This window comes from Balaenoptera acutorostrata, chromosome 2 (genome assembly GCF_949987535.1).
Source record: "Balaenoptera acutorostrata chromosome 2, mBalAcu1.1, whole genome shotgun sequence".
Classification (NCBI taxonomy): Eukaryota; Metazoa; Chordata; class Mammalia; order Artiodactyla; family Balaenopteridae; genus Balaenoptera; species Balaenoptera acutorostrata.
The window spans coordinates 136160299-136187860 of NC_080065.1; the positions used below are offsets into that span (position 1 = coordinate 136160299).

At 44.1% G+C, this 27562-nt stretch overlaps 1 protein-coding gene and 1 long non-coding RNA gene across 10 annotated transcripts in view; one reads left to right on the plus strand and one right to left on the minus strand.

Annotated features, from left to right (window-relative positions):
- Positions 1–24434, minus strand: part of LOC130707388 (uncharacterized) — a 65700-nt gene extending 41266 nt beyond the window's left edge. Inside the window, exon 1 of the long non-coding RNA XR_009007283.1 lies at positions 24215–24434. This is a non-coding gene — a long non-coding RNA (uncharacterized LOC130707388). The remainder of the gene's footprint in view (positions 1–24214) is intronic.
- A 141-nt stretch (positions 24435–24575) lies between these two features.
- SLC36A1 (solute carrier family 36 member 1) overlaps positions 24576–27562 on the plus strand; it is a 296571-nt gene continuing 293584 nt past the window's right edge. For 3 of the 9 annotated variants that reach the window (XM_057539738.1, XM_057539737.1, XM_057539734.1), the window contains exon 1: positions 24974–25322. The gene's annotated coding sequence lies outside the window, so the exon portion shown is untranslated. The other 6 variants (XM_057539736.1, XM_057539735.1, XM_007188614.2 and 3 more) reach the window with 5 other exon arrangements.

Sequence of the window (27562 nt, forward strand, 5' to 3'; positions counted from 1 at the left end):
AACCAGATTAGAATATATCCTGTGCAGTAGGGAGACCTTGAAGATTCTCAAGTAGAAAAGGTATGCTCGGGTTTTATCTGTTGCTGCTTTGAGATAAGGACTGAATTGTTTAGGCTTTCAAAAGCAAAGGCTCAATTGTTTAGGCTTTCACTAACTTGGTTGATTGGGAGGGAGCTGCTGAAGCTCAAGCTGGGGTATCTCCTGCCATCTTGCATTTCTGCTCCAGGGCTTTGTCCTACCTGTTTACAGTTATCTAGCACAAACATGAGGAACACAAAGAAGAATCCCAGCTAGTCCACAAGCAGGAGGAAGAACATGATTGCATGTGGGTGTTGGGAGGAGAAGATTATTGGTTATAAAAAGAAGCAAGGCAGAGAGAATATGGGGCCACCCACTGTGCTGGAGTTATTACCTTCTGCCTCACCTGTCTTGCCTGGGTGCCCTTGCTACCCACAGCCATAGGTAGGAAGCCTTGTGGCAGCCTCAGACCTCCTGCTGCTCAAGAAGAGGCAGGAATGCCCTGGCAGGCTCTTTTTACATGTGTCCAGGTATGTTCCCAGGCAGAACCTCTGGGTCCAGGTAGTTTTGGAGCCGAGGGCCTGCCTTGGCCTCCCTATCCCATTATCTGCTGCCCAGTCTCATCTGCTTGGAGAAGGCAGGCTCTGACCCCTGAAAATTCTGACTTGACGTGGACACTGAACACTCTGCTCAGTACTGGCCATCTCTTCCCGCATGGAATGAATCTGTTTCTTTTGGCTCGCCAATCTATGATCCATGCAGCAGCTAGAGATGTCTTTTAAAAATTATTGATTGTATCATGCCCTTCCTCTGCTTACGACCCTTATGGAGCTTGGGATTGGGCGATTGGGATTGACATGTATACACTGATGTGTATAAAACTGATGACTAATAAGAACCTGCAGTATAAACAAACAAACAAACAAAACAACTAACACTAAACTTTCATTGGGTTATTTGTATGGAAATATGTTAATATAAATGTTTCAGACATTACATGAAATTTCTAAAAATCTTATATGTTCTGGTATAATGTTATAAGTCATAATCCTAGTTATTACTTTAAAATGTATATCTCAGAAATAACTAATTTTCTTGTCAACTGCATTATTATGAACTTTCAGCAAATCTTTAACTGTGGTCATTTTTAAGTCTTTTGTCATTTACAGACAGTTCTGGGTGTACTCTGATGCTTTTGCAAATATGTTCCTATAAAAGGGTTTCATCTTCAAGAAATTCATGGAAAAGACTCTTGACAGGTACAGGTTTCTGGTAACTGACTGTACTGCTGAACTGAATGAATAAGTATTTTCAGAACTCTAATGAAAAACTGAACTCATAAAAGTGCTAACAAAAGATCAAGATGAAAAAAAAATTAATTACATGGGACTGAGTGAACTGATGAGGATGAGTATAATTTTTGCGACTTTCTGTCTGAATTAAAAAAAAAAAAATCCCACAAGGACTCAGAGGCAAAGAATATACAAATCAATTTTCACTGCAAAGTAAAGGAGCTGTTACAGTGGAGGATTACTGGACTGAATGTCAATATTATGACATAGTATGAGTGTGTTTCATGTTTGGTAATTGCAATCATTGTTGCTTTTGTTGTGGTCATCCATGTACAATGCTTGGTGTCAGTCTATTTATCTCTTGCAAAAATAAAATACAGTGTGTGTGTGTGAAAAAAAAAATTATTGATTATATCATGCCCTTCCTCTGCTTACGACCCTTATGGAGCTTTCCTCTACTCTCGGAATAACATTCTAGCACATGATTGGCTCCGGCCTCCCTTTCCCTTCTTTCCTTCTACACCTCTTCCTCCTCACTCAGCATGCTTCACCAGCTTCTGGAGGACTCTGAGCTCTTCCCACTCCATGGCCTTTTGCTGATACCATTCCCACGCCTCTTCATTTGGTCGGCTCTTGTCCTTCATATCTTGGCTTAAACTTCACGTCCTCAGACAGGTTTTCCCCATCCCCCTGTAGCTCTTATCCTAATTCATAATTATACATTTACTTCTTTTCTTATTTATTTTCTGTCTCTGCCGCTAGGTCATGAAACTCCATCAAGGTAGGGATCATACCTGTTTCATTTATCCTTATCTCCCTAACAGCTAGCATGGTGCCTGATCTACAGTGAGTACTCAATTGACACTTGTTCAGTTAAGTGGATGAATGAATTAATGAGTGAACGAGATGGTGGATTCTCAGTGAATGGACTGATCTTCTAGGAAGTACACACAGGATCCGCCTGACTTAGAGTCACTGCATGCTGTTCAGGGTCATGAGCCATCTTATACTGCCCTTGGGCCTCCTTAGCCTGGCCCCTCTGCCTTTTGTGCTTACCTGCAACTGCTAGCTTCTTGGTCCTGGCTGCTGAAGCCAGTGGAGCTGAAGGGCCTCCATCGCCCACATCCTACACTTTGGTCCTATCCTGCCTTGGCCCTTGGCTCTTTCTGTGTAGGCTGGTCCACAATTAACAGAGTCAGTAAGGGTGAGTAGAGATGTTTGCAGAGTACCTCAGATCACATGGCTGATTCAAGACCTGACCTCAGGTCTCCTGGCTCCACAACAGTGATTTTCCTATTACACCCTGCTGCTTCCCAGACAGCACACAAATTGCTGGCCTTTGTGCTAGCAATGAAGATTATCATACACGCTACCCCTTACTACAACGGTTTTTACCAGGAGTGCAGGGGTTCATACTCCCAAGGGCACAACAGAATTTCAAGGAAATGAGAAGTAATGTGACCTTTTTTTCCCATTTAGTTAAAAAATATAGTGGTGATGAATGCTTATTATACAACGGTCAAATGGTACAGAAGTATATACGTAAAAAAGGAACATCCGTATTCATACCCCTCTCCCCACTTCATCCCAATCTAATTCTCCTTCCCACTTCTTTCCTCAAAAGTAACTACTTTTAACAGTGTAGTGTGATTAAGTCCAGGCCTTTTTAATATATTTATAAACATTATGTATAAATAATTTATATACATATATATTAAATAGGTTATTTTTTTAAAATCCTGTAGAGTTTTAAAAACATATTCAATATTATTTTTAAAATTGTGTGTGTTGGGACTTCCCTGGTCGTCCAGTGGTTAAAAATTCGCCTTCCAATGCAGGGGAAGTGGGTTCGATCCCTGATCAGGGAACTAAGATCCCACATACTGGGGGGCAACTAAGCCCACGTGCTCTGGAGCCCACGCGCCACAACTAGAGAGAGGCCTGCACGCCACAACAAAGAGCCCTCTTGCCGCAAGTAAGACCCGATGCAGCCAAATAAATAAATAAATAAATAAATATTTTAAAAATAAATAAATAAAACTGTGTGTGTTGAAAGTGAAAAAAGGACACTACTTTTGTGATGGAACAAACTCTTGGCTGATGGAGCACAATCAAGAGGCCTTGTTCTGGTATGTGTGTAAAGAGATAGCAGGAGAACCAGCAGAACCTGGGGGTAGAACTAAAGCAAAGGAAGTCTTGTTTGTGAGATAGCTCGGAGGCTCTCACCAGCAGCAAAAGTGGTGGGCACAGTTCATTAGGACACCCTTGTGGTGCAAGGCCACAGCCTATCACCTACAGTCTGACAGGACCGAGCTGGAGATGGGGATGTGGGCAGAAGGAAGGGAGTTGAGTAGGTATGTTAGGATGAAGAACATAGGACAAAAATGGATTTGTGAAGACAATGAGAAGACAAGCCATAGACTAAGAGAAAATACTTGCAAAAGCATATCTGAAAAAGGACTGTTATCTCTCTTAAAACTCAACAATAAGAGAACAAACAACCCAATTAAAAAATGGGCAAAAGACCTGAACAGACCTCTCATCAAAAGAAGTGTACAGAAAGCAAAAAAAGCATATGAAAAGATGCTTCACTTCATATGTCATCAGGGAAATGCAAGTTACAACAACATGGAGATATCACTACACACCTAGTAGAATGGCTAAAATCCACAACACTGACAACATACAATGCTGGTGAGGAGTGACAGGAACACTCACACTGCTGGTGGGAATGTACAGTGGTATGAAACAGCCACTTTGGAAAACAGTTTGGTGGTTTCTCACAATACTAAATGGATTCTTACCATATGATTCAGCAATTGCATTCCTTGGTATTTTCTCAAATGAGCTGAAAACTTCTGGCAACACAAAGACCTTACACGAATGTTTATAGCAGGTTTATTCATAATTGCCAAAACTTAGAAGCAACCACGATGTCCTTCAGTAGGTGGACAGATAAACTGTGGTATATTCAGACAGTGCAATATTATTCAGCAGTAAAAAAAAAAAATCACCTATCAAGCCATAAAAAGACATGGAGGGCTTCACTGGTGGCGCAGTGGTTAAGAATCCACCTGCCAATGCAGGGGATACGGGTTCGATCCCTGGTCCAGGAAGATCCCACATGCCGCAGAGCAACTAAGCCCGCGAGCCACAACTGCTGAGCCCACGTGCCACAACTACTGAAGCCCGTGCGCCTAGAACCTGTGCTCTGCAACAAGAGAAGCCACCACAATGAAGCCTGCGCACCACAACAAAGAGTAGCCCCTGCTCACCACAACTAGAGAAAGCCCACGTGCAGCAACGAAGACCCAGTGCTGCCAAAATAAATGAAATAAATAAATAAATAAAAAATAAACAAAGTCTACTAAAAAAACCCCCCAAAACCTCCAAATATTTAAGACATGTAGACAGGGGTACTAAGAACTCTAGTTTGATATTAATGATGTAAGTATATGACTAGTCTCACATGGACAGACAACAAGATACTACAGAGAGTAGGCTGGAGCAGTAAGTAGCCAAAAGGAAAATAGAAACAGGATAAAGAAAGGGCACCAAGCCCTCCTATCATGGGCTCCATCAACACACTAGAGACTAGTAGTATACTAGCTGGCTATATATATTTGTGCTCCTGATACCTGCAAATAAAAAGATGCTAACCATTGTTTTAAAAAAAAAAGAATTTGTAACTGCCCTTCTCCCCCATCCAGTGAGGCTTGTGAGGCACAGGAGCTCCCTGTGCTGGGAGCTCAGTGCCGAGTTTTCACCCTGGCATTGCCTCTGGTTTGCTGTGCAACCTGGGACAAGTCTCTTCCCCTCTCTAGGTCCATTTTCTCTGTGTAAAGTGGGCTTGCAATTCTCAAGGGTCTCTTATTTCTTAAGGTTTTATGCATTATTTCCTGGGAGCAGAACTTTTTGAACATTTCCTAAGATAAGGGTAACTAATTAGAGTAACCATTTGCTAAGTACTATTGTCTCATTTAATCTAGAGAACAACTCTCTACTATTAGCCCCATTTTACAGATGGGACAACTGAGGCTTAGGGAAATTGACCAATGCCACAACGCTGATCAGTGGTGGCGTCAGGGAACTTGACCAGTGCCACAGAGCTGATCAGTGGTGGCATCAGGATTGGAAGAAGGTAGACTCCTCTGCCCTCCCTCTCCACCACTCTGCAGGAAGAGCCTCTAGGTTCTGTGGCCTGGGAGAGGAGAACAGAGAATATAAAATAAAAGCACTTTATGTTAGACAGGAGATGGGTCTGACCATGGACACTCTCCCAGTTACCTCTAACATCACAGAGAACAATGGCAGAGCCCCGAGGGCACAGCAAACTTCAGAGGATGGAGGGTGTGGAGGTTTCAACATCACTGGTGAAGGAAAGGCAGAGGACAGACTCTAGGGGCTGATCTCTGGAGATAAGAATGCATTTAGGGGAAGATAATATGGAGTTCTAAATCAAGGGAAAAATTAAAGGGTTATCACTCCACTAGACTGTTCAGAAAATTTACAACTTTTTTTCTTTTTGTGAATCACAAATTTCTTTTTCCATGAGATAAAGAATTGATCCTCTCAGAGAAAAAGCAAGCATTAATCATTAAACTTTGCCTAGAATTTCATGACTTTTATGAAATTCCTAAGAAGACCCATGGTCTAGGGAGACTCGTAAGATGAGAGTAATCGTTAACCAATAATTATGTTAAAAATAAGAGTGGAAACCAACCATTTAAGTGTCAAGTATGCTAACATTTACAAAATAACTTTGCATACATTACTTAATCTTTCCAATAAGTAGGCTGTCAATCCCCACCGCTCCCCCTTTTTTTTTGGCCACCGCCACACGGCATGCGGGATCTTAGTTCCTCGACTGATAGGGATAGAGTAGGATAGTACTCTATCCTACTCTAACCATCACCAGTAGTTGTAGAAGTCCCAGTAGGGGATTATAGATAGAGAGGGAACCCTAGGGAACTTTGGGAGACCACTGTAAGTTAATGATCGCTCAAGAAAGCTATCGGAAAGTCGTGGAATGAAGCAGGCTTGCTTAACTATAAAGCCATAAATAAAAGGATGAGATATGCCCAGGTTATTAAGTGAAAGAAAAAAATGAGGCCTGCATTCTGCTGGTGGAGTTCAGCAAGACAGGGATCCTTAGGACCAAGGACAGGAATTGAAGAGAAAGGTGACATTCCAAAGTAGGAGACCCTCAATATACAGAAACCTGAGACGATTCAACATATTTTAGTATATGTTACCACCCTACTGCTGATTTGAATAAGCGCTATGACAGTCCTAGTGTGACCTCATAGGGTCAAGCACTCTTCTGCCTGACACAAAGGAGGAGCCAGTGATGTAAGCCTGATGTCTACTCGAAGAATGAGGAAGAAGGCGGTCTTTTCCCCCTCCCCACTTTCCTTTGACTATAAAAATGTAGCCTGCTTAATCCTTGGGGCAGAGCCCCCTCACCCGCCTGCTTGTATCCCTCACAAGCATCCTATATTAATAAATCTACTTCTTGCCTATCACTTTGCCTCTCGCTGAATTCCTTCTGCGCTGAGACACAAAGAACCTGAGCCTCAGTTAAGTCCAGACACAGGTGAGTGACTCTAATTAAAAGACTGGGTTCAAGTCCCAATCTGGGTTTAGGTTGGGTTCGAGTCCCAGCACGTGGGTTCAAGTCCCAATCAGAGGTGCACGGTTTCACGACCAGGGATCAAACCCGTGCTCCCTGCAGTGGAAGCGCAGAGTCTTAACCACTGGCCTGCCAGGGAAGTCCCACAATACCCATCTTTATAGGTGAGAAAACTGAGACTCAAAAGAGCCAGGGAAGGGGTGACTGTACTTGGGCAGGTTTCTTTCAGGAGGGCCACAGGATATACACACACATACGCTTATACCCCTTTATACAGTATTAAATTCACTTCTACCTTTACTTTTTTAAAGAACAAGACTGTGCCCATCAGTGTGTAATAGATGTGGCTCATTCTTCATTCTTTTTACAACTGTGTAGTATTTTGTTAGAGGCTGCATCATGGTTTATCTAACCAGTCCCCTACTGGTAAGTATTTTGATTGTTTCCCGTCTTTTGCCATCCCCAACCGAGCTGAAATGGGTAATTATGCACATATGATTTCCTACATCTATGAGAATTTGCCTGTTAGATACATTCTCAGAAGTGGGTTTAGTAGGTCAAGGGCATGTACTTTTAAAGTTTTCACAGTAACAAATTACCCTCCAAGGGGTACCACTCATTTGCTTTCCACAAGCCGAGGGTGAGGGGGACTGTTTCTGCCTATCCCGGCAAGCGCTGGGTGCCACACTTCTCGCCCGGGATCGGTCTCTGAAGAGTGCAGGTGGCAGCTCCTTGTGGGGCTGCACTCCTGGACTCGGTTCCTATTCCTCACTTTATCAAAGATCTTGTATGACTGGAACCTGTCTGAAGGTGAGAGTTAAGAGGTCAGGGCCCAGGAAACTATGTCTTGGAGAAGAGCTTGAAAGGACTCTGGAAATTAGGACAGCCAGACTCATGCCCTGCCCCTCCTTGAAGGGCTGTCATTAAGATAAGGGAGCACACAGTGCTGTGCATCCAGGTGGGGTGAAGGTCAACAGCAGGTGGGCGGTAAGGTGCAGCAGCTTTCGTATTAATCTAAGAAAGCCCTCAGGGACATAGAGAATAGACTTGTGGTTGCCAAGGGGGGGGTGGGGGGGGGCGGGGGGGTGGCAGGCGGTGGGAGAGGGTTGGATTGGAAGTTTGGGATTAGCAGATGCAAACTGGTATATATAGAATGGCTAAACAACAAGGTCCTACTGTATAGCACAGGGAACTATATTCAATATCCTGTAATAAACCATAATGGAAAAGAATATGAAAATGAATGTGTATATATGTATAACTGAGTCAGTTTGCTGTACAGCAGTAATTAACACAACACTGTAATTCAACGATACTTCAATTAAAATAAAAAAGCCCTCAGATCTCTCCAACATTCTCCCTAGAAGACTTCTGAGGTAGTGAGCTCCCTGTCAGTAAGGGTATTCAAGCAGAGATCAAGGTATGCAGGACAGGGTTGACTGGTAGTTTCTATTCTCACATCTTTTTGGTGTGTCTTCCTCTACTGCAGAGGCTGGAAAGGGAACAGCTAGTTACATATCCTACACTCTTGGAAGCTACAGTTCTGTCTATAAAACAGGAAGGTCAAAAGGTGGTGGAGGATATCTGCTGCTTCAGGCTGTTTTCTGCTGTCAGGAGAGGTTGTAGAGAGGAGGGGTTTTTCTACAGAGTCATCCTGGCTTTGTTCTCAAGGTTGTCTAGAGGCATGCCACGGCAGGCCCCAGTCCCAATCCCTGGGACACAGCAGCAGCCTTGGGTTCCTGACCACAGTGGTTCCAGGGGGCTCCTGCTTCCCTGCCTTCCTGATTAGGGGGGAGGTGGTGACTCCCCAGGCGCCACTTCAGAGGCGTTGTTCTGAGAATCCTTCCTGTAAGTCCAGTCTACAGCCCCCTCTTCCGACCCTCCTAATGGCTCTGTAAGCCCCTAATTCCCATTATGAAATCTATTTCTGGTATTTTCCTGCCTAAAATACGGTTTCCTACCCTAACCCTGACTGATGGGAGGCAGGGATGTGCAAAACCTCCAATGTAGTTTCCTACTCTCAGTTTCTATGACTTCTCCACATTGTTCTGTGGCAGAAAAAGCAGTCCTCAAAATACGGTGTTTTTACTGAGGGACATGTGGCGATGCTGGCAGGAGAAAGGGGTGGCCCAGCCCGCCCCTCACTTCCCTGGCTGCATCTCCAGGCCCTGACTCGCCCAAGCAGAGGTGAGTTTGATGTGTCCCATGGCTTCCCAGATCTACTCTCTCTTGTTCCCTTGGCACTGAGGCCAAGTCTGGCCCTAATTGTACTCAGGGTTCCAGGACAGGTGGCCTGACCTTAACTTGGGGGTTTTCTGGAGATAAGTGATAAAGAACATTTCCTTCCTCTGCTGCCTTGTGGGCTCTTGAGGAGAAAGCTCCCCATGAAATGGGTAAAGTTGTGACAGAAAATTCACAGGATACCAGAACCAGACTTAGCCCTGCCCACAATCTGAGGGAGAAATCCCTGCTATAAGTGCTACCCACATTGTGCTTAATACCCATTGTCTCCTTTAACCCTCTCAACAACTCTAAGCAATAGGACTTATTCTCACCATTTTAGCTATGGCTCAGAGATGGGGAGAGCTTGCCCAAGGTCACACAGCTAACATGGAAGTCACAAAAGCAGGATGGGAATGAGTGTGTTTTTCTGTGGTCTTAACTACAGGTTGTCCAGCATCCTAGAAGCCATCTAGTTCAACGTTCTCTCCCCTCCCATAAAATGCTTGAAGGTTTCCTCTTCCTTGTGTGTTACAATCTTTCCAATAGACAGTGGAAAATATGTATTAGATGGAAATTAGCACCTTTTGACTAACAATTTTATATTTAGTTTACCTATAGGATATAATAGGGAGCGTTCAAACATGTACGTAAACTCAAGGGTACTCATTACAGCCTTAGTTATACTTGTAAAATTATAAGCAAGCTATTTGTCAAGTCATAATGCCAGGGAAATTAATGATGATACATTTATCCAACTGAATTGTACTCAGTTATACATGGTAATGTATATTGAAATTAATTGATATGAAAATCCAGGTTTTTCAAAAGTTAATTTGTCCATCAGTTACTGAGTATCAACTATGTTTGAGGCATTAATATTGTGTTTCATTGTATTTCATTCATATAAAATGATATACGTATGTGCTTGTTTGGGTACAATAAACCAATTTAATAGGAAAAATGTTCAAAAAAAAAGACTGGCCCCTGGGACTTCCCTGGTAGTCCAGTGGTTAGAACTCTGTGCTTCCACTGCAGGGGGAATAGGTTCGATCCCTGGGGTTGGGAACTAAGATCACGCAAGCCTTGCAGTGCAGCCCCTTAAACCTTTTTTTCTTTTTTTTTTTAACATCTTTATTGGAGTATAATTGCTTTACATTGTTGTGTTAGTTGCTGCTGTATAACAAAGTGAATCAGCTATACGTATACATATATCCCCATATCTCCTCCCTCTTGTGTCTCCCTCCCACCCTCCCTATTCCACCCCTCTAGGTGGTCACAAAGCACAAAGCTGATCTCCCTGTGCTATGCAGCTGCTTCCCACTAGCTATGTATTTTACATTTGGTAGTGTATATATGTCCATGCCACTCTCTCACTTCGTTCCAGCTTACCCTTCCTCCTCCCCGTGTCCTCAAGTCCATTTTCTGTCTCCATCTTTATTCCTGCCCTGCCCCTAGGTTCTTCAGAACCATTTTTTTTAGATTCCATATATATGTGTTAGCATACGGTGTTTTTCTCCTTCTGACTTACTTCACTCTGTATGACAGACTCTAGGTCCATCCACCTCACTACAAATAACTCAATTTCGTTTCTTTTTATGGCTGAGTAATATTCCATTGTATATACGTGCCACATCTTCTTTATCCATTCATCTGTCGATGGACACTTAGGTTGCTTCCATGTCCTGGCTATTGTAAATAGTGGGGCCCCTTAAACCTTTAAGTACAGACGACAATTTATCTTCTTAAAAGACCTTTGTCAATAACACAGACTTCTTTAGAAATACTTTCTAAGATTCAACTATACTCATTCTCCAAAAAGAAAAAAAAAAAGCCCCTTCCCTCCTGTGAAATTTAAGAGGCTGATAAAGTGAATGCCTCTTTTGTTCATGCACTCGTTTTGCAAACCTTCACTAAGCCCCTTGTGCCCAGGCTCGGTGTCAGGCTTGGGAAGATACAGAGGTGAATGAGGCCTGGTCATTGTCCTCGGGTTGCTCACAGTCTGGGCAGCTCGGCTGATCCAGGCTAGAATTAGCTAACTTTTTACTGAGCAATTACCATGTGCCAGGTAACAATTTACCACATGTTAAGTGCTTTGCATGGATTACCTCAACTGATCCTTAACAATAATCATCTGAGGTAAATAAAATTATCCCCGTTTTACAGATGAGAAATTTGAAGCTAAGACAGGTTCAGTAAGTTGCCCCACGCTACGTACACAGCTAGTAAGTTGTAGCACTGGGATTTTAACTCAGGTCTGCCTGACTCCAAAACCAGTGCTTGTTTCCACAATGTTCTACTGACCAGGTCAATGTCAAACCTGGGATTCTTTGATTCTGCTGGCAAGGGCTTGATCTGCATTCTTCAGTGGAGGTGGATAATGCTTTATAGGTGTCCTCACTGGCAACGTCCTTTCTCCAAGGACTAACTCAGATGTCACCTCTAACACAAGCCTTCCCCATTTTCTCCATCTGGAAAGAACACCTTCCTCTTCTAAACCCTTACAGAACACTGACTTCACCCATGTCATTGTCTCTGTTAGTTCAGTTTTGTGTGCACATCTCTTCCTCCCTGGGCTGCGAGAGCCTTAGAGGCAGGGACGTGAATGATGTCACATGTTCACTGCTGTAGCCCCACAATGCCCAGGTGCTCAGTAATGTTGAGTAAATGGACCCCTAAAGAGTTACGCTTAGGATTTTAAGGAGCATCATTTTTTGCCACTAACACAACTTCTCTAAACCCCTCTTTACCTGTCTGTCAAGATTTAGCTCCTGGAGTTACTGGAAAGAAGAAGGAAAAAGTTCCCATAAAAATCTCCACGTACAAGATCTCAGGCCCAGGAGCTCCTGTCGGGGAGGTAAGGAGACTTATGAGATCCCGCTGACCTCCTCCGGGCAGGAGGAGACCTGGTGGAGATGCTGCTAGACCCTCCCTGGGGGCCACTGGAGCATTCCTTGGGCTGCACCATCCAGGGCCTGGCAGATGAAGGAGGTGCCTCCCGCCCTAGGCAGGCAGACACCTCACTCTTGAGCTCAAGCACCATGTGGGTGAGGGGCTGGGAGTGGTCATGGCTTTGGCAGGGGTTGAGCAAGCACAGGTTTGGCATGCAGGAGCTGCAAGGCCCAGCTCTCAGCTGCTTGAGCCATAGAAGGCTCAGGAGCTTAAATACTGCACTGCCTACCTCGCCTGTTGTGATGCAGGCTCTGCTCCTTGGGAAGAACAAATGGCCAAAAGCATGAATGGATGGATAGATGGGCTTCTCCTACCCTCAACACGGAGACGCCTCACAGTTGCTCTACGAGTCTGTTCTTTCTCTTCCTCCTTCTGGCCACAAATACTGATGAAGTAGCCCCATGTTGGCCACTCCACTGGGTGCTGGGGACCCACCGGGGCCGGGGTGCGGTCCCTGCCTTCCATGAGCTTAGCTGGAAATCATGAATATCAATCAGGGTTTCCCATAAATAAATTAAAAAATTTTCAACTGTGATAAGCGCTCTGAAGGAAAATTTAGCAAGGCTGAGTGTGTGTAACAAAAGCAGTTACTCTTATAAAGGGGATCAGGAAGGTTTTCCTGAGAAAGAGGGAAGTCCCTTGCACAGCAATGTTCTCTTCGCCTTGCTGCTCTAACAACATGTGGCTTCCCCCTGAGGTCACTGCTTCCTCTGCAGGCCTCTAAGAGAGAGCTGCTTTCCTCTCTCCTCTCTAAGACAGCTCCCTTGGAACACATGGCAGCAGTCCGCAGCACCTCTACTTGTTGTGGCATGCACAGCCCTCAGGGCCACCCCCTCTTCCACTTAACACCCTCTTTCTCTCTTTCTCCCTTTCTTGCCCTCTCTCTCTCCCTCCACCATTTCCCTATGATCATTCTTGATGAGTTCAACCACATAAAGGAATCACCTGTACTCCAGCCTCTTACGTCCCCGACCGCCTTTTCTTCCAGGCTGTCCTCCACACACCGACTCCCACCATCATACCCCAGACCTTGTCATTATCAAAACCTGCACCACTTTTTTAAAAAAAAGTTTTATTTAAGTATGGTTGATTTACAATGTTGTGTTCCTGCACCACTTTCAAAGTCTCTATTTCAAGCATCCCATTCTCTGGGTGCCTCGCCAACACCTACTGGTCCATCTCACATCCACTAATTTGCAGACCCTACTGGATCTTGGACCACGTCAGGGCCTCCAGTCCACCGATGCTGCTGAGACCCATCCACTGCTCTTCGCCCCCTCATAGCTTCATTCCCCTTTTTACCCAGTGACTGGTCAGTTGTGGAGTCTCCCTGCCATACACTCTCATCCCTCTTGTCCCTCTCCTTGTATTGTATCCATCTTCCAAAGCCACAACACTGACCGGATGCACCTTTGCCTCTACTTTGAGACTACACCCAAGTAGTTGAATGTGGCTAGAGAACAACAGCCGGATTTGCCAACCCGTCACATTTTAAATTCATGAAAACCTCAGGTGGGTCCTAGCACCGCAGGGAAAATCTACTCTTTGTCTTATTTATGTTGTTCTTCCACTCTTCAAGAGGGCTATTTCCTACCTCTTCTCTCTATTCAAACCTCCACTACTCTCCCCTTTTCACTGTCAGCGGATGGCATTGTTCTCATTTCATTGAGAAAACAGAAGCAATCAGAAGAGAACTTCCTTATCCTCCAGCCACTAAATCTACCCACTGACCTGTGTCTGAACCCATGTACTAGGCTTTTTCTCCCATGAAAGTGGCTGAGCCATGCTCATCCTGTCCTAAGTCCCTTTATCTTGAGCACTGGATCTCGTCCCCTTTCCTTCACCTACTCAAGAGCCTTCCTCCTGCAATGATCCTTCCCTCTCTCTTGCATCATCAGCCCTTCCCTTTCCACTGCATCATTCCCATGAACATATAAACATACCATAGTACCTTTAATCTCTCATCTCTCTGCTCCCTTTCACAGCAAAACTCCTTAAAAGAGTTGTCTCTATTCACTCTCTCCAATTTCTCATTTTCCATTCTCTTGAATCTACCTCAGCCGACTTTCATCCTTATTATTTCACTGAAACTGCTCTTGCCAATGGCAACGATGGTTCCTGTTGCCAAATCCAATGGCTAAAACATAGCCCTCTTCTCACTTGTCTTGACAGGAGTAGACATTTCAGTCCCCACTCCCCTTTTCTTTTGGCCGTGCCACGCATCATGTGGGATCTTAGTTCCCCGACCAGGGATCAGGGATCAAACCTACGCACCCTGCAGTGGAAGTGCAGAGTCTCAACCCCTGGACCACCAGGGAAGTCCTCAGTCCTTTTTACACACACTATTTTCACCGCTGTGGTGATAGACTCTAAGATTCCACCTCCTTTGGTATTTATGGTATTCATGCCCTTGTTTATCTCCTCCTCTTGAGTGTGGGTGGGACCTATGCTTGCTTCTAACCAACAGAATGTGGCAAAGATGATGTAATGTCACTGTCATGATTGCATTGTCATATAAGGTCTTGTTTTACTAGCAGACTCTAGAGACTTCAAAGTCTAGTTGCCTTTAAAGAAGTAAGTGGTCATGTTAGGAGGCCCATATGGTTAGGAGCTGAGGGCCAGCAAGAAGCTGACAGCCAGCAAGAAGCTGGGGCCCTCAGTCCTACAACAGCAAAGGAATTAGTTGTGCCAGAAACCTGAGCGAGCTTGGAGGAATATTATTTTCCAGTTGTGCCTCCAGATGAGACTATAGCTCAGCCAACACGTAGTTGCAGCCTGTGAGCCCCTATAAGCTTAGGACCCAGTTAAGCCATGCCTGAACTCCTGACCCACAGAAACTGTGAGACAATAAATGTATGTCACTTTAAGTCATTAAGTTTATGGTAATTTATTACACAGCAATAGGAAATTAATATAACCACTCATCTTTTTTTATATGGTTGTTATGTTTTTTCCATAGTGGCATCTTATACTGTATTTTTAAAAACTCAGACACAAGTTATTTGCATATTAAACAGGTACCATTCTGTACCTTCATATGGCAAATCGTGACCACGGAACCCTAGGGTCTAAGTGAGGGGTCAGAAGAGAACCCAAAGGTTCTCACACTTCTTACCAAGTGTGACCCTGACCAAACACCTTTGTCTCTCTGAGGTTCAATTTCCCATATATAAAATGTATGGGAGATTTCCCTGGCCGTCCAGTGGTTAGGACTTTCACTGCTGTGGCCTGGGGTTCAATCCCTGGTCAGGGAACTAAGATCCTGCAAGCCAAGTGGTGTGGCTAAGGGAAAAAAAAAGGAAAAAAAAATGAATGGGTTGCAGCAGACCATCTCAAAGAAACTCTAAAGTGTAATATATAATGATTCTGTGGCTGACTGAGGGCCTATCCAGTCTTCTTTGGAGGGGGGGATGTTGTTCAAGCAGTGAAAAGAAGGACTCACAGAGCTGAAAGATTTGGGAGATGAATTTTTTCCCCTATTAATTTCATCGGTGAGAAACTGAAGCCTGGATGAAAGGGACTTGCTAGTACATGGCAGAGCTAGCCTCAGCCCTTTCCTTTGGGCTCCTACATCAGTGTTTTTTTGGCAACAGGAGGCACTTCTCTCTTCTAAGCTCTCCCAGGTCCTTTGTTACTGTTGTGAGGTAACCCCAAGGTCTGCCTGCCCTACAGGGGCTTAGTGGGTTTGCTCCAGATCTTTTACTAGACGGCTTGGTCGCAATCCTGGGAATATTCCTCACCCAATGCTGCCTTTTCCTGCCTTATTTCAGGAGGACCTTCCAGTTGGCGCTGTCTTATGCCGAGACTGAGATCAGGGAAGCTGTTGGCTGAGTAAGAGGTTAGGGGAGGATCTGTGGGTAAGCTGGAAGCTGTAAGTTGGTTTCAGGTAGATTGGAAGCTAGAGCTTTGGAGAACCTGAGCTCAGTAAGCTCTCGGAGGCTTCTCGCCACACACTCTTACTTTAAAAATTAATATTCACGGGGCTTCCCTGGTGGCGCAGCGGTTAAGAATCCGCCTGCCAATGCAGGGGACACGGGTTTGAGCCCTGGTCTGGGAAGATCCCACATGCCGTGGAGCAGCTAAGCCCGTGCGCCACAACTACTGAGCCTGCGCTCTAGAGCCCACGAGCCACAACTACTGAAGCCTGGATGCCTAGAGCCCGTGCTCCGCAACAAGAGAAGCCACCACAAGGAGAAGTCTGCGCACCGCAACAGAGTAGCCCCCGCTCACCACAACTAGAGAAAGCCCGTGCGCAGCAACAAAGACCCAACGCAGCCCAAAAAAAAAAAAATAATAATAATAATAATATTCACATTTTAAAAAAGATGTCCATAGTTAAATCCTTAATTTTTTTAATCAAAGGATTTATAATTAAAGCTAGAGTCTCCTTATCTGACCCCTTCCATTCCTCTTTCTGGGGCTAGCCTTTTTTTTTAAATTGGTTTTTTGTTTTAGTTCTTCAGTTCTCCATCTCTTTGTATAATACACTTTAATGATATTTCTCAACTAATCAACATGATGTTACATGAAAATTTATACCTGTCAATCTCCCCCACTCCTCCTCTCAATATAATTATTTCACTTTTAGTTCTTTTTTACTTATCTTTGTACTTTTAAAAATTATATAAGCATAAAGATAAACTTATAAATTATAAAGAGTATTTGTGTTAGCTTCCTATTGCTGCTTTAGCAAATTACCACACATTTTGTGGATAAAACAAATGTGTAATCTTACAGTGCTGGAGGTCAGAAGTCCTAAAATCAAGATGTTGGCAGGGCTGTGTTTTTTTCTGGAGGCTATAGGGAGAATCCCCTTCCTTGCTTTTCCAGCTTCTAAAGGCCTCCCGCACTCCCTTGGCTTGTGGCTCCTTCTCCATCTCCAAAGCCAGTAGAGTAGCATCTTCTCTTCTCTGACCTTTCTGCTTCCCTCCTATAAGAACCCTTGTGATTATATTAGGCCCGACTGGGATAATCCAGTACAATCTCCTCTTGTCAATATCTTTAACTTAATCACATCTGCAAAGTCTCTTTGGCCATCTAAGGTAACATATTCACAGGCTGTGGGGATTAGGACCTGGACAGCTTTGGGGGCCATTATTCTGCCTACTCCACCATACATCCCAGTTTACCTGGAACAGTCCCACTATATGCCTGGTGTCCTGGTTTAACTATTAATACAGCTCCCATTGTAAAGCAATTATACTCCAATAAAGATGTTTAAAAAAATAATAATACAGCCCCTTTTATTCTCAAAAGTGTCTCCAATTGAACAAAAAATTATAACACCCCACTTATCCAATGTTTCCCAATCTCTTTTATACCATTAACACATGTGGAAAACGATAATATTTTATAGATCCTCAGGATAAAAGAACAAGTCTACTCATGACTAGAGGTAATTGTCTCAGAAGCTCCGGCCACGTTACGACCCAGCTGGCTGCTCCAAGGGGCAAAAGTATCAACATCTCAGCACCCCTATAACCCACTTATGGTAGCCCATTGGCCACTGCATACCATTGGAAAGTCTTCCTTACACTAAAGCAATATAATATGTTTTAAAGCCTGTTCTTCTGATATGCTCCTGTGTGAGCAGCATTTAATTCCAAGGAGTGTACCCGGGTTCTCATACACATGCCCTGACGCTCCTGTCATTGCAATCCTGCCTGCAGGTTAGTTCAGGTTGTCAGACTGCTGGCATCTTTTCCCATATGCCCTCTGGTTCTGTGTCCCTGCAGAATTCCCCATCCCTCACGCATTCTCCCAGGCATCAAGAGTGTTGGTGTTGGTGGCAGAGAGGTCCCACTGGATTCTCTGAATGGGCTTTTTAGACAGCTTGCAAAATTTTTCTCTGGGTCTTCAGAATGCATACGTCTCTTAACTTTGTAACACATTTTTTTTTTCTTTAAACATACTTCGTTTACCACAAAGACGTTAGTGGTAAAACATTTTATCATCATTACCTCCTTTCTAATCATAAAAAGTCACAAGAGCTGGGCTCAGAGGCACATTATAGTGTAGATACGGCACCAGAACTTTTCCTAGTATCTGAGCTGGTGTTTGTTCCCTTAGTGGGGTCCTTGCTTTAACGGCTGCTTTTCATTTCAACCGCGTTGCTAATTTACTGAACAGGATGCACCTTCCTTGGTCATCAGCATGTTACATAATGATGGTGTTTGGCTTTCTTTATAACTATTTCTAATTTCTATAGCCATTTCTAATTTCCATTCCCAAATTAAGAATTTTTAAGTGAACTTTTTGGCACTGTGCCACTTAATGAATTCTTGAATTATACTGTTATGGCCTATAGAATATTTTAAATTACACTAACAAAGAATGCTTATACTACAGATAATTACTCAATCCACCCACAGAAGTTCCATGTGAACAACGGCATTCCTCTCTGGTTTCTGACAAAAATGGGTGGGCACTTCTGTGTCCCAGCCAAAGTGTAGCACACTTTACAGTTCACTCTTTTGAACATCAGTCAGGCTATTATGAGATACCTCGTGAAAGTTTAAATTTGGGTAGGATTCTAAACACTCTAAATTCTGCATACGAGGTAGGACTTCATTAACATTTTTATACCACTCCATCTTAAATACATGTAATGCAGCTATGTATACAGAGACCGTGTTGTGTACCCTGGGTGTTTTTGTTTTTTCTTTAACCAAATGTGCTCATTCTACGTGTGCTATTTTGTAACCTCCATGTATGTGGGGGCCAAGGGCTGGGAAGCCAGAACCAAGAGACACATGATGTGTGTGACTTTGGGTGCGTTGCCCCTCCTCTCTAGGCCTCAGTCTCTCCACTAAGGATGAGAGGTTGGACTCACTGACCCAAGAGGGGCTTTCCAGCTCTGATAATCTAGAGTTAAAGGAGGCTCCCTGGAAGAATCCCTCATTCTCTTTATGTCTTGGGATGTAAATAGAAGAAAAAGAGAACAAAGGGGAAGGAAAAGAAACAGCTACAAGAAAAAACAGGAAGGAGCAGATATGTGTTGATAAGGGGAAAGGAAGGAAGCAGCAAGATGCCTAGACTCACAAAGTGTGAGTATGGACTTCATTTATTAAAAAATAGGTTTCAATTCACAATGTTTTTTAAGAACAATGGCTGTGGAGTTATACGGAGTTTGACTCCTGGCTTTATCACTTATATTCTTGTGTGACTTTGGGCATAGTTTTCCTGTCTCCTTGCCTCAGTTTCATCTATTAAGTGGAATGAAAAATAACGACCTCATAGGATCTTACGGGGGAGTAAATGAGTTTGTAAAGCACATAGCACTCAGTGAATCAGAGATCTTACTATCATTGTCATCACTTTTCCTGGGGTCCCTCTGAGACAGCGGGGGCAGGAATTCTCCTTCCTTTAAGGTGTTTGTAGGTTGCCCTTCCCCTTCCCATCCTCATGAGGCCAAACAACTCCCAGTTCCTGAGTGAAGAACCCAGAGAGGCGAAGCAGGCGTGTTCCCCCCATGCTAACCAGCTCAGTCCCTCCACTGGATGCGGACAGTGAGGGTAATGAGAATCACCTCTCGTGTGGGTATATTGATCAGTACAATGCGCCAAGTGCTCTGAAACCCATCGGACCCTCTTCTGGCTGAGAGATGAGGAGGCAGAGGCTCAGGGAGGTTAAGCCCCAAGAGGTCATGTCATGTGTCCAGGGGTATAGGAGGCTGGGAAGTTGTATCTCAACACTTTTGCCCCAGTACCCATAACCTGGGGAGGCATTCGCTCAGCTTCTCCAGGGAGGCTGGGCTCCTGCGTGTTCTCTGCCCTTTGATGGCATTCCCCACCCTCCTGCTTCACTAACTGTGGGCGCTGCTTAGTGGTGGGTGCGGTGAGATGGTCAAGTATGTGGTCACTGGCATTCTGGCTTCAGCAATGATCAGCCGTGCGACCTTGAGTGTTTTAAATCTTTCTAAAGCCCACTTTCCTCATCTGTAAAATGGGGATAATGCCTTATGCCTAGAATGAGAAGCTGAGACAGGGTTTTTTGAGGAAGTGATTTACTAAGGGAGTGTTCTCAGGAGAAGGGGTGTGAGGGAAGCAGAAGGGAAGAAAAAGGGAAAAGCTAAGTGAGGATGCAGTCTCATCTGGAGACTAGCTTCAGCCTGATCCCACAGGGAGCTCTGGAGCACAAGTTGCATCATAAGCTGGTCCCACCTTAAAGTCAGGGGACTGACCTTTGGTTCCCATCCCCCTTAAGTAATTGGCTGTGGACTGCACTTCCCCCATCTGTCATAGAGTGTGAAGGAAATGGATCGGGGACCCAAGGGATCCTGAAAGAAGAGATGGAGAGAAAAAGGGGAAATAGAGCAGGACTCATATGACATACACAATCAATAAACATATACCCTCTCCTTTTTATACAAAAGGCTGTATCACCATTCTCTTCATTTTTTCCCTTAGGAATATAACTGGAATTTGCTTCAAAATAATTTAGGGTGCAGGGGCATTAGGTGGGAATAGATAATCGGGGTGGTGGTGGTGGTGATGGTATTGGGTTGGGATACAGATAAATAATGTTGGCCAAGAACTCTCTCCAAACAGAGTTGGTTTCACTCCCAGCACCCAATCAAATCTGCTCTTTTGAACACCATCAATGGTCATTCTTTACTAAATACAATGGTCTGTTTTCAGTCCTCTTCTTATGTGAATAAGCAGTAGCATTTGACATAGGTAGTCTCTCCCCTCCTTGAAAAACTTTATTCACTTGGCTTCCAGGACACCACCACTTCTGGTTTTCCTCCTAGCTCAGTGACCATGCCTTCGTGGTTCCTTTTGCTCATTCCTAGTCATCTTTCTATACTCTCCTAGACTTGATTTTTGGATTTCCTCTCATAGTTATTCACACTCACTTTCCTGGTGATCTCATCTAGTCTCTTTGCTTAACTACCATAAATATGCTGACAACGGCCCATTTTTTATCTCTAGGCTGGACCTCTCTCCTCTACACAATCATCCCAATGCCTACCTGACCTCTTCCTTTGGATGTCTAACAGGCGCTTCACACACAACAGTCTCCCCTTGCTCCTCACCAAAACCTGCCCCTGCCATTGTCTTTCTGTTCTAGGAAAAGGCAACTCTATCTTTCCTGTTGCTCAGGCCAAAGTGTTTGGCTCCTCCCTCCCAGTCCATCAATGTGTCCAACCTACGATAAAATTATTTTCAGAAACTGACCGCCTTCACTGCTGTCACTCTTGTCAAGTCATCACAATCTTATCCTGGCTTACTACAACTGCCTCCCAACAGGTCTCGCTGTTTCTGCCCTTGCCTATATCAACCCAATAGACAAAGCATCCTTTTAAACCCAAATCAGATCATGGCACTCCTCTGCTGAAACTCCTCTAGTATCTTCCCATCTCACTCAGAATAAAAGCCAAAGCCCTTAAAGTGGCTCACAGAGCGCTATACAATTTTCACTCATTTGTTGTTGCTCTGACCTAATCTACTTCTCTTTCCCTAGCTCTCTTTGCTCCAGCCACAGTGACCTCCTTGTCATTCTTCAAACGGATGCGGCACAGCCCCACCCCAGGGCCTTAGCATATGCTATTCCCTCTGCCCAGAATGCTCTTCCCGGTGTTCACATGGCCTGTTTCTTCACCTATTTCAGGTCTTTATTTACATTTCACCTTCTCAGTGAGACCTTTCTTGACTATTTAAAAAGGTTGCAATCCCTTCCCTCTGCCTCCAGACTCCCTCTTCCACTTTCCTGATTTATTTTTCTCCATAGCAGATACACCGCTGACATATGTATATTACTTAGTTATTCTTAGTTATTTCTGTTGCCTGTCTCCTCCCACTAAAATATAAACTGCACAAGAGCAGGGGTTTTTGTCTATTTTGTTCACTGTTGTATTCCTAGAGCCTGGCACAATGATACTCAATAAATACTTATTGATTAAAAAAAATGAACACATTTCCTCATCCTTATCTTCTTACTGTTCGATTTGATTCTTAATTTCTGTTACTATATTTTAAATGTCCAAATTTTAATTTTAATTTAATTTAAAATTAATTTTAAAATATAAAATTTATAATTTTTATTTTTCTCAGAATAGAATATTCTCTTTTAAAGCATATTGTTTTTATTTCATGATTGCAACATCTTATCTCTCTGAGGTTTTTTAGGGCAGCGTTTCTCCAACATGAGGGAACATCAGAATCACCTGGAGGGCTTATTGAAACAGATTGCTGGGCCCCGCCCCTGGAGTTTCTGATTCAGTAAGTGTGGAGTGGGACCCCAGAATCTGCATTTCCAGTAAGTTCCCAGGTGATGCAGATACTGCTGGTCCAGGGACCCCAGTTTGTGCTTTTATGTTTTGCACAGTTTCTTCCAAGGTGCTTTCATGTGTTTGTGCATTTGATTATTCTTCTTAGAGGCCTTTCTCAGATGTCTGGTAATCTCTTTAAAATTTTAAAATTAACCTTTTAAATACAATGAAGTTCATATATTTTAATTGTCCAGGTAATGGCTTTTGACCAGCGTTTAAGCCTATGTAGCCATCATCCCAATCAAGATGCAGCATTTTAGCACGGCCCCGGAAAGCTCTCACGTCCCTTTGCTGTCAGTCCCAACCCCACACATCCCAAGCAACCATTGATCAGTTTTCTGTCACTAGATTAGTTTTTGCTCATTCTATATATTTGTATTAATTGAATCATGTAGCATGTAGTCTTTTGTGTCTAGCTTCTTTCACTTAGCATAATGAGATTCATCCTTATCAGTAGCTCCTTCCTGCTATATATGCCACAATTTGTTTATCAATTCATCTACTGATGAATATTTGAGTTGTTACTAATTTAGCTTTATTAAGCTGCTTGCTGTGAACCTGTGAGTACAAGTCTTTGTATGGATCACAGCTAGGACTAGGGTGAGGCAAGCCGGGAAACCTAGTTCACAAAATTTAAGGAGGCCCTCACTCTTGTGTACCTGTAAGTGCCAACTTTGCACTTGCACAACCCTGAGAGGGAGCCCCTCCTTAAATTTTCCACCCAAGGCACCAGGCTCTGGGCCTGGTGTGGATATGCTTCTATTTTTCTTGGGTAAAGAGTGAAATTGCTCCATCATAGGATAGGTATGCGTTTAACTTCGTAAAAAACTGCCAATGAGTTTTCCAAAGTGGCTGCACCATTGTACACTCCCACCAGCAAGGGATGACAGTCCCAGTTGCTCCACATCCTCACCAACACATGATTGTGGTGATGGTTTCACAGGTGAATATATATGTTGAAAATTATCAAATTATACACTTTAATTATGTGCAGTTTATTGTATATAAATTAAACCACAATAAAGCTGTTAAAATATTCAGTAAAAATTATATAATGCAGTAACATATTCTTATTAGAAATGTTAGGCAAGAACTTCCCTGGTGGCACAGTGGTTAAGAGTCTGCCTGCCAATGCAGGGGACATGGGTTCGATCCCTGGCCCAGGAAGAGCCCACAGGCCGCGGAGCAAGTAAGCCCGTGCGCCACAACTACTGAGTCTGCGCTCTGGAGCCTGTGAGCCACAACTACTGAGCCCTCGTGCCACAACTACTGAAGCCTGCACGCCTAGAGCCCATGCTCTGCAACAAGAGAAGCCACCGCAAGGAGAAGCCCGCGCACCACAACGAGGAGCAGCCTCCCCCACTTGCGGCAACTAGAGAAAGCTGGTGTGCAGCAATGAAGACCCAACGCAGCCAAAAATAAATAAAGTTATATTAAAAAAAAAAGTTAAAAAAAAGATAATGAATATATTTGTCACCTTGAAAGTTTCCTTATGTCCCTTTATAATCACTTTCTCCTCTCCTGATCTCCTCAGCCATTCCCAGGAAACCACTGATGTGTTTTCTGTCAGTGTAGATTATTTTAAAATTTCTAGAATATTATATAAACGGAATTTTTTTTTCTGGCTTCTTTCACTCAGCATAATTAAGATGTATCCATTCCGTACCTGTTTCAATAGCTTTTTTTTTTTTTTTTTGCTGCATAATTTTTAAAAGTAAAACCTGCTAGGAGGAGGGGAGAGGAGCGTAGATAAGACATACACCCCCTGTTGCCATTAAAAAATGTTACTTACATTTTTAAAACATTAAAAAGAGGGTGTTGACTTACCTCACCGCCCCATTTCCAGTCGCAACCACACGTTTGGGCAAACGTTTAAAAGTATGACGAACGTTTTGAAAAGATGCAGTATTTCTCGATTATTAAGCGCAACATATGCTCAGTGAGACGTGTTAACGTACGGCGAGGGTAAAACTGAGCCACCTTTCACAAGCCCACAGCTCAGGGGACCGCGCTCTCCGCCGGCCTGGATCTTCGACGCCCGGCTCAGGCCCAGTTCCCGCGAGTACCGTCCTTCCCGCAGTGGCAGCTCCCGTCGCCAGGTGGTGCTGCGAAGCCGAGCCCCCGAGCCCGGCGAGAGGGGCGGGGCAGCCGCGCGCGGGAGCATGTGACCCGGGCTTCGGGTTTGGGAGCCTGGATCACGTGACGGCGCCCGGAAGCGGCTGCCTGGGCCGCGGAGGGTGGGGATGGCTAGGGCTCCAAGCTGAGGCAGGGAGTGGTGGGCTGCTGCGCTGAAGCTGGAGCCAGAGCCGGTGTCGGAACCCGAGCGGTGAGTCCGCACGCTGATGGCCTGGGGCTGGCGGCGGGTCGTCGCCTTCTGCTGGACCCACGTCGCCTTCCTCCGGGCTCAGCGGATGCTCCGGGTCAGGCACCGACCGGCTTGGGCTGCGGGTCCGAGTCTCCTCGGTTTCCCGGTCGCAGCTGCGGTGCGATGCGGGCACTCCTGGATGAGGGGAGCTGGAGAATCCCTAGTCCTTCGCGTTGTCTCCCTTGACCTCCCCGACCTGTTTGACAGGTGTGGAAACTGAGGTCCCGAGACAGGAAGAATCACTGAAATGACCAGCTAGGGCTTCTGTTGCGCTTTCTAAAGGGGTCCGGACGTCGCGGGCAGGTTACCCGCCAGCTGCAGGAACCCTGCTTGGGACTTGCTAATAGCGGGTCTTTGGGTCATAGAATACCGAAACTACCAGGATTCTGCGAAATTATCTTCCGCAACCCCTTTCTAGAGCCGTGGGGAAATCGAGGTCCAAGAAGCGGTAGGGGTTGCCTAAGGTCATCCAGTGAGTTAGTCGCAGCCCTGCGACTAGAATCCAAGTCTACCTGAGCTCCAGTGGCTTTTTGCTTTTCACCACACTGCCTCCTGCAGAAAACTTGACAGGTGAAAAAGCACGCTTTTCCTGTCCCCTTTTCTTTCATTCGTCTCCATTTTTTAGCTCTGCATTCTCCATCGCCGCCGGGATCGGCTTGGCTCTGGGTGTGGTTCCCTGATTCAGTGTTCACCGATTTTTCTGCAAACTCATCATTCTGTAGGTTTTGTTTCTAACCGTTCTGCAATTTTGTGTAAGTCATACCAAAATATGAAATAACAAGCAGAGTATATTCCTGGGAATGTAGGTGGCTCCCAGCTGAGGTTGTGGAGAGCCCTAACATTAACTTGAAGAATGTCAAGACCTTTGCTTTATTTTTAATATAGCTTGTTAGATTTGGGGAATGCTGGTCTTTCGGATGGATGTTTTGCAGTTATTTGAGGCTTGCCGAAAGAAGATAGCAGCGTGGTGTAATGGAAAGAACTGAGACTGGGGAATCAGGAGATTTTGTTCTAGTTCTGACACTTGCTTTGCAACCTTGGGTGACTCCCATCCTTGCTTGGGTTTAGGTTTCCCAGTCTGAACAGTGATGGGGTGGAATCCCTAAGGTCTCCTTCTGCTGTGACATTCTCTGCATCTCAGTCTGTTTGTTTTCTATTCAGAGAGATTTTTTTCTCCCTTGTATTAGTATTTCCCTTGCAAAAGGTTTAATTCAGTTGTCCAGGAAGCAGTTTCCCTACTTATTTCTAGGTTACCATGAAATCCACCTCCTCTTTCTACCTATCTCTGTATTAGATCTAAGCTAAATGCTGATAGCTGAAAATGGTTTTGACTTTTATTATTTTAAATATGATCAAGGCCCTCTTTGATTCTTGTTGAGAGCCTAGTCTACAGTAATTAATGTGACTGTATGTTTAGAGTGTGTTTTTTTTAAAAGATGTTCTTGAAGTCAAGAGGACACAAAAGACTTGACCCTTCGCTCTGGGTTTGAGACTGTTTGGGGTGGAGGTCTTATGCAACAGAGCCTGCTCTGATGATCTTATTAAGTCTCTCTCCTTTTGTTTTCTGATTGTGCCATTTATAATTGTCTACTCTCGAGTCCTTGTTTTTCCCTTTAAAGCATGTATCTGTTCATTTGGCCTCATCCCTGTGGCAGCTTGAAGCGCTCAGAGCTTTGTCTATTTTAAAGGCAGTGTAAGGAGGCGGATTCCATTTCTTTTGTAATGTTCCAGAGACCACAACCGGGACCGGTGGATGGAAGTACCATAAAGGAAGTGGTTTTTGGGTGAGCATAAGGACTTTAAAAGAATTAGCGCTCTAGCATGTTGCAACACAGAGCATGGCAGTCCCTGTCTCTGGAGGTCATTGTCACTGGGCGATTAATTTTGGGAATGTTGTAGATTAGGTCATTGTGTTGGGTAGAGGGTCAGACTAGATAAAATTTTAAGTTTTCTTCTAACTCAGAAGTTCTTTGAAATTCTAGGACTGGACTTGTTAGCATGTGGGATGTGAGGTAGAGTAGATGGAACTGAGGTCCACTTTTGTGAATGCTTTATTTTTCCCCTTTGCTCAGGTAACAATTCTCATGTTAAATATTCCAGTTTTTCTTTCTTTTTATACCTCCTCTCTTCCCCAGTGAGTGTCTCAGTTCTTTAAGTTCTTGATACCTCTTCCAGGGTCAGATGCTGAAGGTTCCCCAGTGAGTGTCTCAGTTCTTTAAGTTCTTTTTTTTTTTTTTTTTTTTTTAAGATTTTTAGAAATTTCATGTAATGTCTGAAACATTTATATTAACATATTTCCATACAAATAACCCAATGAAAGTTTAGTATTAGTTGTTTTGTTTGTTTTTTTATACTGCAGGTTCTTATTAGGCATCAGTTTTATACACATCAGTGTATACATGTCAATCCCAATCGCCCAATTCAGCACATCACCATCCCCACCTCATCGCAGTTTTCCCCCCTTGGTGTCCATATGTCCATTCTCTACATCTGTGTCTCAACTTCTGCCCTGCAAACTGGCTCATCTGTACCATTTTTCTACGTTCCACATACATGCATTAACATACGATATTTGTTTTTCTCTTTCTGACTTACTTCACTCTGTATGACAGTCTCTAGATCCATCCACGTCTCAACAAATGACTCAATTTCGTTCCTTTTTATGGCTGAATAATATTCCATCGTATATATGTACCACAACTTCTTTATCCATTCGTCTGTTGATGGGCATTTAGGTTGCTTCCATGACCTGGCTATTGTAAATAGTGCTGCAATGAACATTCGGGTGCACGTGTCTTTTTGAATTACGG